Below are 12,407 nucleotides of genomic sequence, written 5' to 3' on the forward strand. Positions count from 1 at the left end.
TATATATATATATTTATATATATATATACATATATATATATTTCCCCTGTGGTGGGGGGAAAGAATACTGCCACCAAGTCTTCCCATTTGAATCGTAAGAGGTGACAAAAATGGGATGGGGATTAGGACTAGGCATCCTTCTCCCTGTAGCCCCACAGGAGACATTCCTAAAGAAAATAAAGGCATAAGAGGATCTGGGAGTTTTCCAACCAGTACCTTAAGGTATGGGTCCTTTAATGTGCATGGATGTAGTACAGATGAAAGTAAAAGGGAAGAGATAGGCAGTGTGTTTGTGAGAAGAAAGATGGGTGTGTTGGCTTTGAGTGAAACTAGGTTGAGAGGGAAGGGTGAGTGTGAGTTTGGGAGTGTAGCTGGGAAGTTCTCAGGAGTGAAGAGAGGATGAGAGAAGGGGTGGCTATACTAGTAAGTGAAGAGATAGGTAAATGTGTAGTGGAGTGGAAGGAGGTTTCTTCAAGGTTAATGTGGATGAAGGCAAAACTGGGAAAGGAGATGTGGGTTTTTATAAGTATATATGGGGCTGATAGTGAGAAGAGTGTAGAAGAAAGGGAGGCTTTTTGGACAGATTTAAATGAGTGCATAGAGGGATTAGGGAGAAATATCAATGTAGTAGTATTGGGAGACCTTAATGCTAGGGTAGGAAATGAACCAAATGATGGGGTGGTTGGGAAGTGTGGAGTTCCAGGAAAGAATCGTGGTGGAGAGCTGATGGTGGAGATGTGTCTAGAAAGAGAGTTGATGACAGCAAATACAGTGTTTAGGAAGAAAGTCAAGCATAAGTACACACGGGAGAGGGTGGTGGATGGAAGGGTGGTAGATAGAGTGTTAATGGACTATGTAGTGGTAAATAGGACTATGATAGGAAGAGTTAAGGATGTACATATTCTAAGGGGAGAGAGTGGGGGGGATATCAGATCATTTTCTGGTGGAAGGTAGGGCGAGAGTGGAGGATAGATGGAGAAAGAGGAAAAGAACAAAAGGTAAGGAGGTGCTTAGAGTGAACTGCTTAAATGAGAAAGAAAAGGAGTGGAGGAATGGGGATGGTTGTTGTTGTTGTCGTTCCCTAGACTGTCTGTCCGAGCAGTCCCGTCTCCCCAAGGAAGGCCACAGCCGAAACTGGGTTTTCCCACAAATCCTTTATAGAGTGTATGTTGTGTTGTTTGCGTGCATGATTGTGTATAATGCAGTCTTCCATTATGTGTTGTATGGTATGGGGTGAAGTGTTACATCCTGGGCAGCTGTTCACAACACGGTCGTCCAGCCTCTTCTGGTAGCTTAGAAGTGCTGGGTGGTGACCGCATCGCAGTCTGGCCAAGTGGACTCTGTCCTTTCGTGGGAGAGAGGATTCAGAAGGGTGGATATCAGGGGGTCTGGCATGCAGCAGTGTGTTGTCTTTCAGTGTGTTAATGGAGCGGTGAGTGATATGATTATGAATATGTTTCCGGAGGCTGGTATTTGGTGGTTGTGGAGGAAGAGAAGAGAGTATCTGTGCGTAATAAAGGTCTTTGGGTGTAGTTTTAATGCTTCTTGGTGTGTTCTGCTATGTAGTGTAGCGGGTGTGATGTGTTTGTGGTGGCTGCAGCAAGTGTTTGTGTGCCTCTCATGTCGAGGTGGTCCTTGACTTTGAGGACTTTTGTTTCATGGTGTAAATGGTCTGTAGGTGATGTATTTGTGCAGCCTGTAATTGTTTTTAGGGCTTTGTTTTGTATGATTTGAAGGGTGTTGTGGTGTGTCTCACTGAGATTAGGAGCCCATGCAGGACTCGCATAATTCATCACTGAGCGTATGCATTGTTTGTATATTGTTATATTAGTTTCTTTGTTTTGTCCAAATGTTGATGGTTCAAGGAAGGAGTCACAAAGTGTGCAAAGATGGTGTGTGGAACAAGGAGGATGGGAGGAAATAGAAGGAAGGGTAGTGCGCAGTGGGATGAGGAGGCAAAGAAGGTTGTAGAAAAGAAGCGAGCTTTCATAGATTGGTTACAAAATAGGACGATGGAATCATATGAGAGGTACAAAGAAAAGAGAAGTAAAGCAAAATAAGGGAGGCAAAGCAAAGAGGGGAGCAGATGTGAAATGGGGTAAGAGTATGACAGAAAATTTTGAAAGTAATAAAAAGATGTTTTGGAAAGAAATTAAGAGAGGAAAAGGAGGCCAATTAAGTAGAGAAGAAAAGATAAAAGGTGCAGATGGAGAGATAATAATGGAAGAGAAGGCAGTAAGAGCAAGATGGACAAAGTATTTTAGGGAGTTGCTAAATGTGAAGAATAGGGAGGGAAAGGTAGTTGCAGTGGGAAATGCTAAGAAAATGACCGTGATGTGTGAGGAAAATAAAAGAGAAATAAGGAAGGATGAAGTGAAGGCAGTTGTTAAGATGAGAGCAGGTAAGACACCTGGTCTGGATGGATGTCGTGCAGAATGTCTGAAGAAAGGAGGTATAGTGATGGTGGATTGGCTGGTGAGGTTACTTAATGTTTGTTTAAGAGAGGGTAGAGTGTTGGAGGACTGGAGGAGTGCCTGTATAGTTCCACTTTACAAGGGAAAAGGGGACAAGTGTGAGTGTAGTAGTTTCAGAGGGATTATCTTGTTAACTGTAGTTGGGAAGGCTCATGGGAGGGTCTTGATTGAGAGGATTAGGAAAGGAAAAGAGGGAGTAATTGGTGAGGAACAGTGTGGGTTTAGGACAGGTAGGGGTTGCGTAGATCAGATTTTTGTGGTAAGACAGATATGAGAGAAAGCTATAGGAAAAGGTAAGGATGTTTTTTGGGTTTTTATGGATTTGGAAAAGGCTTATGATAGGGTAGACAGGAAGGCACTGTGGGAGGTATTGCAGATATACAATATAGGAGGAAAGCTTCTGGGAGCTGTCAAGAGTTTTTATGAGAGTAGTAGAGCAAATGGAGAGAGTGAGTGGTTTGAGGTAAAGGTGGGACTTTGTCAGGGATGTGTTATGATGCCCTGGCTGTTCAACTTATACATGGATGGGGTGGTGTCAGAGGTAAATGAAAGGGTGGTGGGCAAGGGATTGGAGATGGTTAAAGAAAATAGAGAAAAGTGGGAGATAAGTCAGCTGTTGTTTGCGGATGACACTGCACTTGTAGCAGGATCAGAGGAGGGATTGAGGAAGTTAGTGACAGAGTTTGGGAAAGTGTGTGAAAGAAGGAAGTTGAAGATAAATGTGGGTAAAAGTAAGGTGATGAGATGTACAAGGGGTGAAAGTGGCAACAGACTGGAAGTGAGTATTAAAGGAGAGAGACTGGAGGAAGTGGATAGTTTTAGATACTTGGGTGCGAATGTGGCAGGAAAGGGAGGAGTGGAGATGGAGGTAGAATGTAGATTGAGAGAAGTGAGTAAATGCCTTGGTGGATTAAAAGTGTAATGAGAAATAGACATTTGGGAATGGATGCTAAGAGGAGATTGTATGAAGGAGTGATTGTGCTGACAGCACTGTATGTAGAAACATGGAATATAGGAGAGAAAGAGAGAAGGAGTTTGAGTGTGTTTGAGATGAAGTGTCTGAGAAGTATGACAGGGGTTACTAGGCTGGACAGAGTGAGAAATGAGGAGGTGAGGAGGAGAACAAGGGTAGAAAGGGAGCTGGGAGATAGGTTGGATGAAAGAATATTGGGATGGTTTGGACACATGGAAAGAATGAGTAAAGAAAGACTAGTAAAAGAGGTGTGGAAGGCAGATGTGTAAGGGTGAACGTGGAGGGGCAACCTAGGATGAGATGGATGGAGGGGGTAAAAGGGGCTTTAGGAAAGAGGGGAATGTTGAGGAAGGACAGGAGAGGACAGGAGACAATGGTGAGTGGAGAATGGTTGTATATGGATGATGTTGTGATGCATGAGGTGGAATGGGTGGGGGATGGGGGGGTGAGGGAGTATGTGTGAGCAAAATTTGACGCAGCCCGAAGGGACTTCTCCTTGTCTTCTCCTTTTCTGCATGAGGGGACAGAGAGGTGGGGTCGCCGATTTAATGAAGCGGCCTTGCTGTGGATGTACTGTGTCTTGCAACACTGCTTCTGACCCAGGGCAGTGGACAAGATGCAGGGATGACCCATCATCCAGGAGGTGCCAAGATATGAGGGAGGGAATAGGGTGGAGGGGAGTGGAGTGTGATAGGGATGGAATGGGTGATGGTTTTTATGCCTTTGTTTTTTGGCTACCTCCCTTATAACGAAAAAAAAAAAAGCCTTTGGCATATGTATATGTATATATGTGTGTGTGTGTATATATATATATATATATATATATATATATATATATATATATATATATATATATATATATATATATATATATATATATATATATGCACAAAAAAAGCTGGAGCCTGGGAACCATAATGGTGGAAAAGTAGAAAACACCAGACTCAGAGGCAGGTAATTTATTCCCGACGTTTCAAGTCCTGTCCGGGAATCGTCCTCAGGGGATACAGAAATCACATGGTCTAAATATACGAATAGCCGTGCCCGCCGGAGGGACATGGTAACCTGTCCGAGGTGGAGGGGGGGAGGTGGTGGAGGGGGGAGAAAGGGAAGAGAAGGTAGGCGTTGTGACCTGCGTCATGCGAGTGTGTGTGGTGGCGGAGGATTGGGGGGGGGGGGAGAGAAGGTGGGGAAAGCCATTTATCCCCCGCCGTTGTCCGTAATACTTTTCCACATATTCCTTGCTCCTGCGTATATGGGGTTGAGTGTTATGGACCTGTTTATGCTGTCTTCGTTAGTGGCCCACGCCTCCAAGAACAGTCTGCTTCCTTTCCTGTTGTTGTTGTATAGTACCTTTGCGCCCTGCCAGTCGAACTCGTGTTGGTGCAGTTCAGTGTGTTTGTACACTGCCGAACTCTGGTCTTTTCTGTTTACTGTGTAAGGTATACCTCTACTAACCACCTATTACCACCTAACAACCACTACGACACTTCTGAATCACACCCCGCCACGTCGCACCATGTTTCATCGAGCCGGCTTCAAACCCTCGAAGCACCTGAGGTTTCGACTCTCTCCTATGAAATGAGGGTTCACCGCCCCATGAGTCAGTCTCAGCTGTAAGCTGAATACACTCGCTTCTAACCTGGTGTTGGTGGACGAGAGACGATATCGGACTACTCATCATCCCTTCGGTGCTGGTAACGTAGGGCGTTGCGGAAGGAACCAAGTTCTCTGTGTACTCAAGTTCTTAATTTGTTCAAGTTCCTAGTGGTCAAGTTGAATAGTGTTAAGTTAATTTAAGATAAGTCTAATTTAATGTTAAGTTTAATTGTATTTGTTGGGAATGTCAGTTGGTAATAAATATTGTTAAATGTTATTGTATGCTTTAAATTCATTCACTTCGAAATGTTATGTATGTTCCCCCCTTAGACTAACCTTGACGTACGTAACATTTGTGGGGGCCCGACCGGGATCTGACTCGTTGATCGTAATAAGTCATCGTAATCACTGATTCTCTCTAATAGTTTAATAATTGTATTTAACTTGAAATTGAAAAATATTTTCACCTGGAACTTGACTTCTCTCCGCAACGTCTCTATACCTTGTGTGCATTTATTGTGAATCCTGCTTGTACCTGCTTTAAATTCTCTATAAATGGCCAAATAGGGGTAGTTAGTACAGTAGGTTGTTCTATGTATTGTTCTTACCGACAGAAGTGGTGTTCTCCCACATACAGCTTGCAATTGTGACTCCTTTTCCTTGCTTACTATAACTTATGTGAATTTACTTTATGCACGATTACGTCGCTGTAACTTGACCAACCCAAATACTCTACTTTTTACTTAAACTACAGAGTATACCTATGAATAGGGCCCTTGTTTTACAGTAGTGTGGGCTGCTGTCCCCCTGTTTCCTTTTGGCTTGTTACGAGTAGAACGTACCTTGCAAGAACCTAATTCGGTCTTGCCACTTAAGTTTATGCCAGGTGATAAACTTCATGATACCTGTAAGGCCTTTAGCTTATTCTCGAGTTAACTTGCCAGGCTCTAAGCAGGTTTCACTTATATATATATATATATAATATATATATATATATATATATATATATATATATATATATATATATATATATATATATATATATATATATAGAGTACGGAATCTTTTAAATTTAAACCATGGCTAAGCAGAGTGATTTCAAAGCGACTGAGTTTGTGGGTAACCCAGAGATCCAAGAATTCAAAGAGACTAATATTTGTAAGGACGATTTAAAGTATATAGCAAAGACCTTCAATATCTCTTTCAAACCTGACTTAAGGAAAGATGAGCTACGTGCTCTAATTCTAGCTCACTTAGGGGATAAAGATGTCCTCGAAGCTTCACGTTCGTTACAAACTTCAGATCCTAATCTATTACTTGAACTAGAGAAAGTGAAGCTAATGTCTCAACAAATGGAAATAGACTATGAGAGAGAGGAAAGAGAAAAGGAGAGAGAAGAAAGAGAAAAGGAAAGGGCTCATGAACTTCAACTTAAGCAATTAGACATTCAAAACAATGCCAACTCTCCTAAAACTAAGACTGATTTGCTGAAGTATGTCAAGCTTATACCTACATTTCCTGATAGTGATCCTGAGTCTTTCTTTAGGGAATTTGAATCCACAGCTCTACACTTTGAAATTCCTAAACCTGACTGGGTTTGGCTTATTAAACCTAAGCTGTCTGATAAAGCACTTAAAGTATGTAATAATGTGGACGATAACACTAATTATGACGAGGTTAAAGTAGCAATTCTAGCTTCGTACTCAATCAGTACAGAAGGATACAGACAAGCATTTAGGTCACTTAATAAACTTCAGTATCAAACTTACCATGAATTTGCCTCTGAGAAATTAAGGGGTCTTAAGAGGTGGTTAAAGTCAGCCAGTGTTAATACTTTTGATGAACTTGTTAATGTTATAGCATTAGAGGAATTTATAAGAAAGATTCCCTACTCTATCAAAATGCACCTCATCGATAGGGGAGAAAATGACCTGATTAAGGCCGCACAGTTGGCTGATGTGTTTTCCCTGGTCCATCGTTCGCCCACCAGGGAGAGGAGAGTGCTCCAGAATAATGTAAAGTCTAATAGTGGGTTTAAGGATGGTGAGCTGGTAGATCAGAGTAATTTAAAAACAAATCTAACCTGCTCATTTTGTAAAAGACGTGGACACCACATAAAACAATGCCCAGACCCTAAATGTAAAGTGTCACAAACTACTGCTCCCAGCAAACCTGTAGCTGCAATTCTGTCTGTGCCAACCAGTAAAACTGCCGATATCTTTCAGCCTTTCCGTTCACTTGGTGCCGTGTCTCTGGAGGATGGTGGCGAGGTGCACCCCATTCGTATCGTGAGAGATACAGCTGCTGCCCAGACGGTTATACTAAAGTCATCTGTTCCTGGTATAAACAGCAATTATACCGGCGAAAGTGTGTACCTCCATGACTTTAACAGCCAGTTTCCTTTGAGACTAGCTCGGGTGCACCTCAGCTGCGGCATTGTTCAGGGACCTGTAACGGTGGCGGTGAGCGAACAACCTTCCCTTCCTATCCCAGACTGTAGTTTACTTCTTGGTAATGACATAGCTGGTGGACTTGTACAAACTCCTGCTCCTATCATTTTGAGTGACACTCCCTTAACGCATAACCCTACTGATGAGTTAGAGCGAGAACAGCCAAATTTGTTCCCTAGTTGTGCGGTAACCCGATCCCAAAAATTAAAAGACATTCACCCCTTCCTCCTCCAAGTGCTATTCCACAAATATTCACTGAACAGAGTTTATTAGAAGCACAACAGAATGACACTACTCTAACTCCCTTACACTCTAAAGTAGTTCCCAAGGAAGATATTCTACATCCTCCATCATTCTACTATCATGATAACATCCTCATGAGACTTTACAGACCACCGCAATTATCAGATGATGACACCTGGGCAGAATGTCACCAAATTGTATTACCCACCAGCTTGAGAACTCCTATAATGGAAGTAGCTCACCAAGGTCTCTCAGGTCATTTAGGAATAAGGAAGACATATCTTCGCCTTCTGAATGAGTTTTATTGGCCTGGCATGAAAAAAGATGTAGCTGAATTTGTTAAGAATTGCCACCCATGCCAGATTGTTGGGAAACCTAATGAAACTATACCACCATATCCATTGCAGCCTATTAAAGTACCTTTTGAGCCTTTCAGTAAATTAATTATAGACATTGTTGGACCTCTCCCAAAGACAAAGAAAGGCAACCAATACATTCTCACCACACTTTGCCCAACTACAAGATACCCTGATGCTTTTCCTCTTAAGAATATCTCTGCTAAAACTGTTGCTAATACACTCACTAACTTGTTCACGACCTTTGGAATCCCAGAAGAAATCCAATCAGACAGAGGTAGCAATTTTACCAGTGTTCTATTTGCAGAAGTTCTAAAGCTGCTCGGTATTAAACAAACTCTATCAACAGCTTACCATCCTCAGTCGCAGGGGTCCTTGGAACGTTTTCATCAGACTATGAAATCTATGATTAGGAAGTTCTGCTGTGAGGAAGACAGAGATTGGGATGAGGGCCTGCAATTTCTTCTATTTGCCATAAGGGAAACACCATCAGAATCCCTAGGGGTCTCACCTTTTTAGTTGCTCTTTGGACGCAAGGTAAGAGGACCCCTCAAGGTCATCAAAGATCATTTGATCTCCTTACCTTCTACAAAGTTAGTCACGGTAAACAATTACATTACCTCTCTTAAATCTAACTTGGATAAAGTTCGTTCTTTTGCCAAAACTAACCTAGCTCATGCCCAGTCTGTAATGAAGACTAACTTTGACTCAAAAGCCTTGGTCAGAGAGTTCAAAGAGGGGGACTTAGTCCTGGCATACATCCCTATCTCTGGTTCACCTCTTAGCGCTAAATATCATGGACCATACAAAATGTCTAAGAAACTATCAGATTCTAACTATGTAATTTCAACACCCGACCGTCGCAAGGCTACCCAACATATTCATGTGAACCTAATTAAACCATATAAGACCACTAGCCCACTACTAGACTATGAGAAACAAGTGTTAGCGGTGAATACTGTACCTAATGTTATGTCTCATACACCTAATAATGCCATGTACATTAATTTTGACAATATTTTACCGAACATTGACTCCCATCCTAACTATAATTCGCATATACTTGGTAACCTAGTACCCTACCTTAGTCATCTCACGAATGAAAATGCCAATGATGTAACAGAAAACAATCACACATATGACTCTCTCTTCAAAGATGTGTCCGGCATCTGCAACATTGCCACTCATGACGTGAAGCTTGTACCTGGATCTTCTCCTATTAGGCACAATCCTTATAGAATCCACCCCCAGAAGCGAGAGCAGATGAGGAGTGAGGTCAACTTCCTGCTCGACCACGGATTGGCCAGCCCGAGTCAATCCCCCTGGGCTTCGCCGTGCCTGCTGGTGCCGAAGGAGGGAGGTCAACTTCGCCTGTGTACGGACTATAGGAGAGTCAACTCTATAACTGTTCCTGACGCATATCCATTACCCCGCGTTGACGACCTAATTGACGAGGTGGGAACAGCCCAGTACATTACTAAAATAGATCTAATGAAAGGTTACTATCAGATACCTTTAACAGAAGAGGCTAAATTGATCTCTGCTTTTACAACACCATTTGGCCTCTATCATTATAATGTCATGCCCTTCGGAATGAGGAATAGTCCGGCCACCTTTCAGAGGGCAATGAACTACCTATTGCAAGACTTAAAGGGTGTGGGGGTGTATTTAGATGACATCTTGATTTTTTCTCATGACTGGCAACAACACCTCCAACAGGTAGATGCTGTGCTATCCAGATTATGCCAAGCCAACCTGACTGTCAAACTCTCCAAGACCAGCTTTGGAAAGGCTACAGTGACGTATCTTGGACATGAAGTTGGGCAAGGCATCGTTCGACCCAAGACTGCTAACATCTCTGCTGTCATGGAGTACCCTGTTCCCGCTACCCGGAAGGCGCTCATGAGGTTTTTGGGTATGACAGGGTACTATCGGAGATTCTGCCCGAACTTCGCCGAAGCTGCACTTCCTCTCACCAAGCTGACCAGCGGTTCTGTTCCATACAAGTGGACACAAAATTGTCAAGCCGCGTTCGAACATCTTAAGGCGATGCTTACAAGGGATCCAGTTCTACGGTCACCAGACTTCACTAAACCCTTCGTTCTCCACACCGATGCTAGTGATGTCGCTATTGGAGCTGTACTTCTCCAGGAGAACACAGACACTCTTCACCCAGTGGCCTACTTCTCTGCAAAACTAGACGTCCATCAACTCAACTATTCTACTGTAGAGAAGGAGCTACTGGCTATAGTGGCTGCTATCAAGAAGTTTGAGTGCTACCTTCAACCTAGCATAAAACCTCTCAAAATATACAGCGACCACAACCCTCTGACCTTTCTACACCGTAACAAAACTTCGAACCAAAGGATGCTTCGGTGGTCTCTGTTCCTTCAACCATTTAACATAGACATCCACCATATCACCGGATCCCAAAACGTGTTGGCCGATACCCTGAGCCGTATATAAACCATCTTATTCTCACTCACCGCCTCTACATCCCGATGTGGCGGCGTCTTAATGGTGGGGGAGTGTAAGGTATACCTCTACTAACCACCTATTACCACCTAACAACCACTACGACACTTCTGAATCACACCCCGCCACGTCGCACCATGTTTCATCGAGCCGGCTTCAAACCCTCGAAGCACCTGAGGTTTCGACTCTCTCCTATAAAATGAGGGTTCACCGCCCCATGAGTCAGTCTCAGCTGTAAGCTGAATACACTCGCTTCTAACCTGGTGTTGGTGGACGAGAGACGATATCGGACTACCCATCATCCCTTCGGTGCTGGTAACGTAGGGCGTTGCGGAAGGAACCAAGTTCTCTGTGTACTCAAGTTCTTAATTTGTTCAAGTTCCTAGTGGTCAAGTTGAATAGTGTTAAGTTAATTTAAGATAAGTCTAATTTAATGTTAAGTTTAATTGTATTTGTTGGGAATGTCAGTTGGTAATAAATATTGTTAAATGTTATTGTATGCTTTAAATTCATTCACTTCGAAATGTTATGTATGTTCCCCCCTTAGACTAACCTTGACGTACGTAACAACTGCCCTTTTGTGTTCCTGTAGTCTGGTACTAGCCTTGGGGGCGTGGGCCACTAACGAAGACAGCATAAACATAACACTCAACCCCATATACGCAGGAGCAAGGAATAGATATTAGAAGTAGTTCAAGAGGGTGAACAAGAAACAGGATAAGAAATTGAAGAAATATATAGAATAGGGAAATACAATACAGATAACTCCAGACCAATTAAGGTTATATTCAGGTCACAAATGACAGCAGAGAATATTCTTGCAAAAACAGGGAAACTAGCAAACAGTGATCAATATAAATAGGTATGGATAAAAAGAGAAATGAATAAAGAGGAAAGAGAGGATGAGAAATCAAAAAGACTAGAAGCTAAGGAAAAAAACGAGAAAAGAACAGGGTCAGTGGATATGAAAGTGAGGAAATGGTTCATAGCAGAGAAAAATGGAAAGGAAACAAAACATGATGAAAGTAGCAGAAAATTACAAGTGTCTTACACAAACATAGATGGCTTAATAAAAAGCTTGAATGAACTGAATGATTACCTGAAGGAAAAAGAACCAGACATAATGGCAACTGTAGAGACAAAATTGAAAGGTCCACTACCACCCAACAGTATAGGACATGGTGCATATAATTATTGGATTAGAAACAGTGAGGTAAAACAAGGGGGTGGAGTTATGTTCCTGACTAAGAAGGATATAAATGTGAGGAATGTCACATATGGAAAGAATAGAGTAGAGATGATTATGATGGAAGTGGAGGACAGAGATGGGAAGAGCAGGAAGTTTGTAGTAAATTATGTGTCTCCTAAAACGGCTTCGTGGGAAGAGAGAGAACACAAAATAAGGTAATGGAAGATGGAGGAAGAATAGTTATAATGGGTGACTTTAATTGTAAAGAAATCTGCTGGGAAGAGATGACGGTGAAGGGTGGAGATGACCTATGGGGAAATGTACTACTTGATATGATTATAGAACATACAATGATGTCGTGAGACGATGCGCTGTGTCTTTGTGTTTCAAGCGGGTTAGGCCGTCCGAGCCCTCGGGTCGCGCATCTTGCACAGCTTGGCCACGCCCCCAAGCCAGGTCGCGTCGCCGGGTCAGAGTGTGATTGGAGCAGGTCAAATTGCACACGACCTGTGACGACTGCGATTGGCTGCGGGGGTTTGCGCACGACCCGTGGGCATAGCCTCGTACCCCGCGAGCAATCAAAGCGTGCACTCCAGCTGCATAGGACATCACGTGAGTGCCATTTCTTACCTTGCTCCCGCTAATTAA

General features: G+C 42.8%; 1 protein-coding gene across 1 annotated transcript in view; it reads right to left on the minus strand.

Annotated features, from left to right (window-relative positions):
• The window catches only part of LOC143026407 (2-aminoethylphosphonate--pyruvate transaminase-like), a 49,352-nt gene that overhangs the window by 15,754 nt on the left and 21,191 nt on the right, over positions 1-12,407 (minus strand). The window lies entirely within an intron of this gene.

Source organism: Oratosquilla oratoria, chromosome 6, assembly GCF_046742065.1.
Source record: "Oratosquilla oratoria isolate Oo_2021 chromosome 6, ASM4674206v1, whole genome shotgun sequence".
NCBI classification, from domain to species: Eukaryota; Metazoa; Arthropoda; class Malacostraca; order Stomatopoda; family Squillidae; genus Oratosquilla; species Oratosquilla oratoria.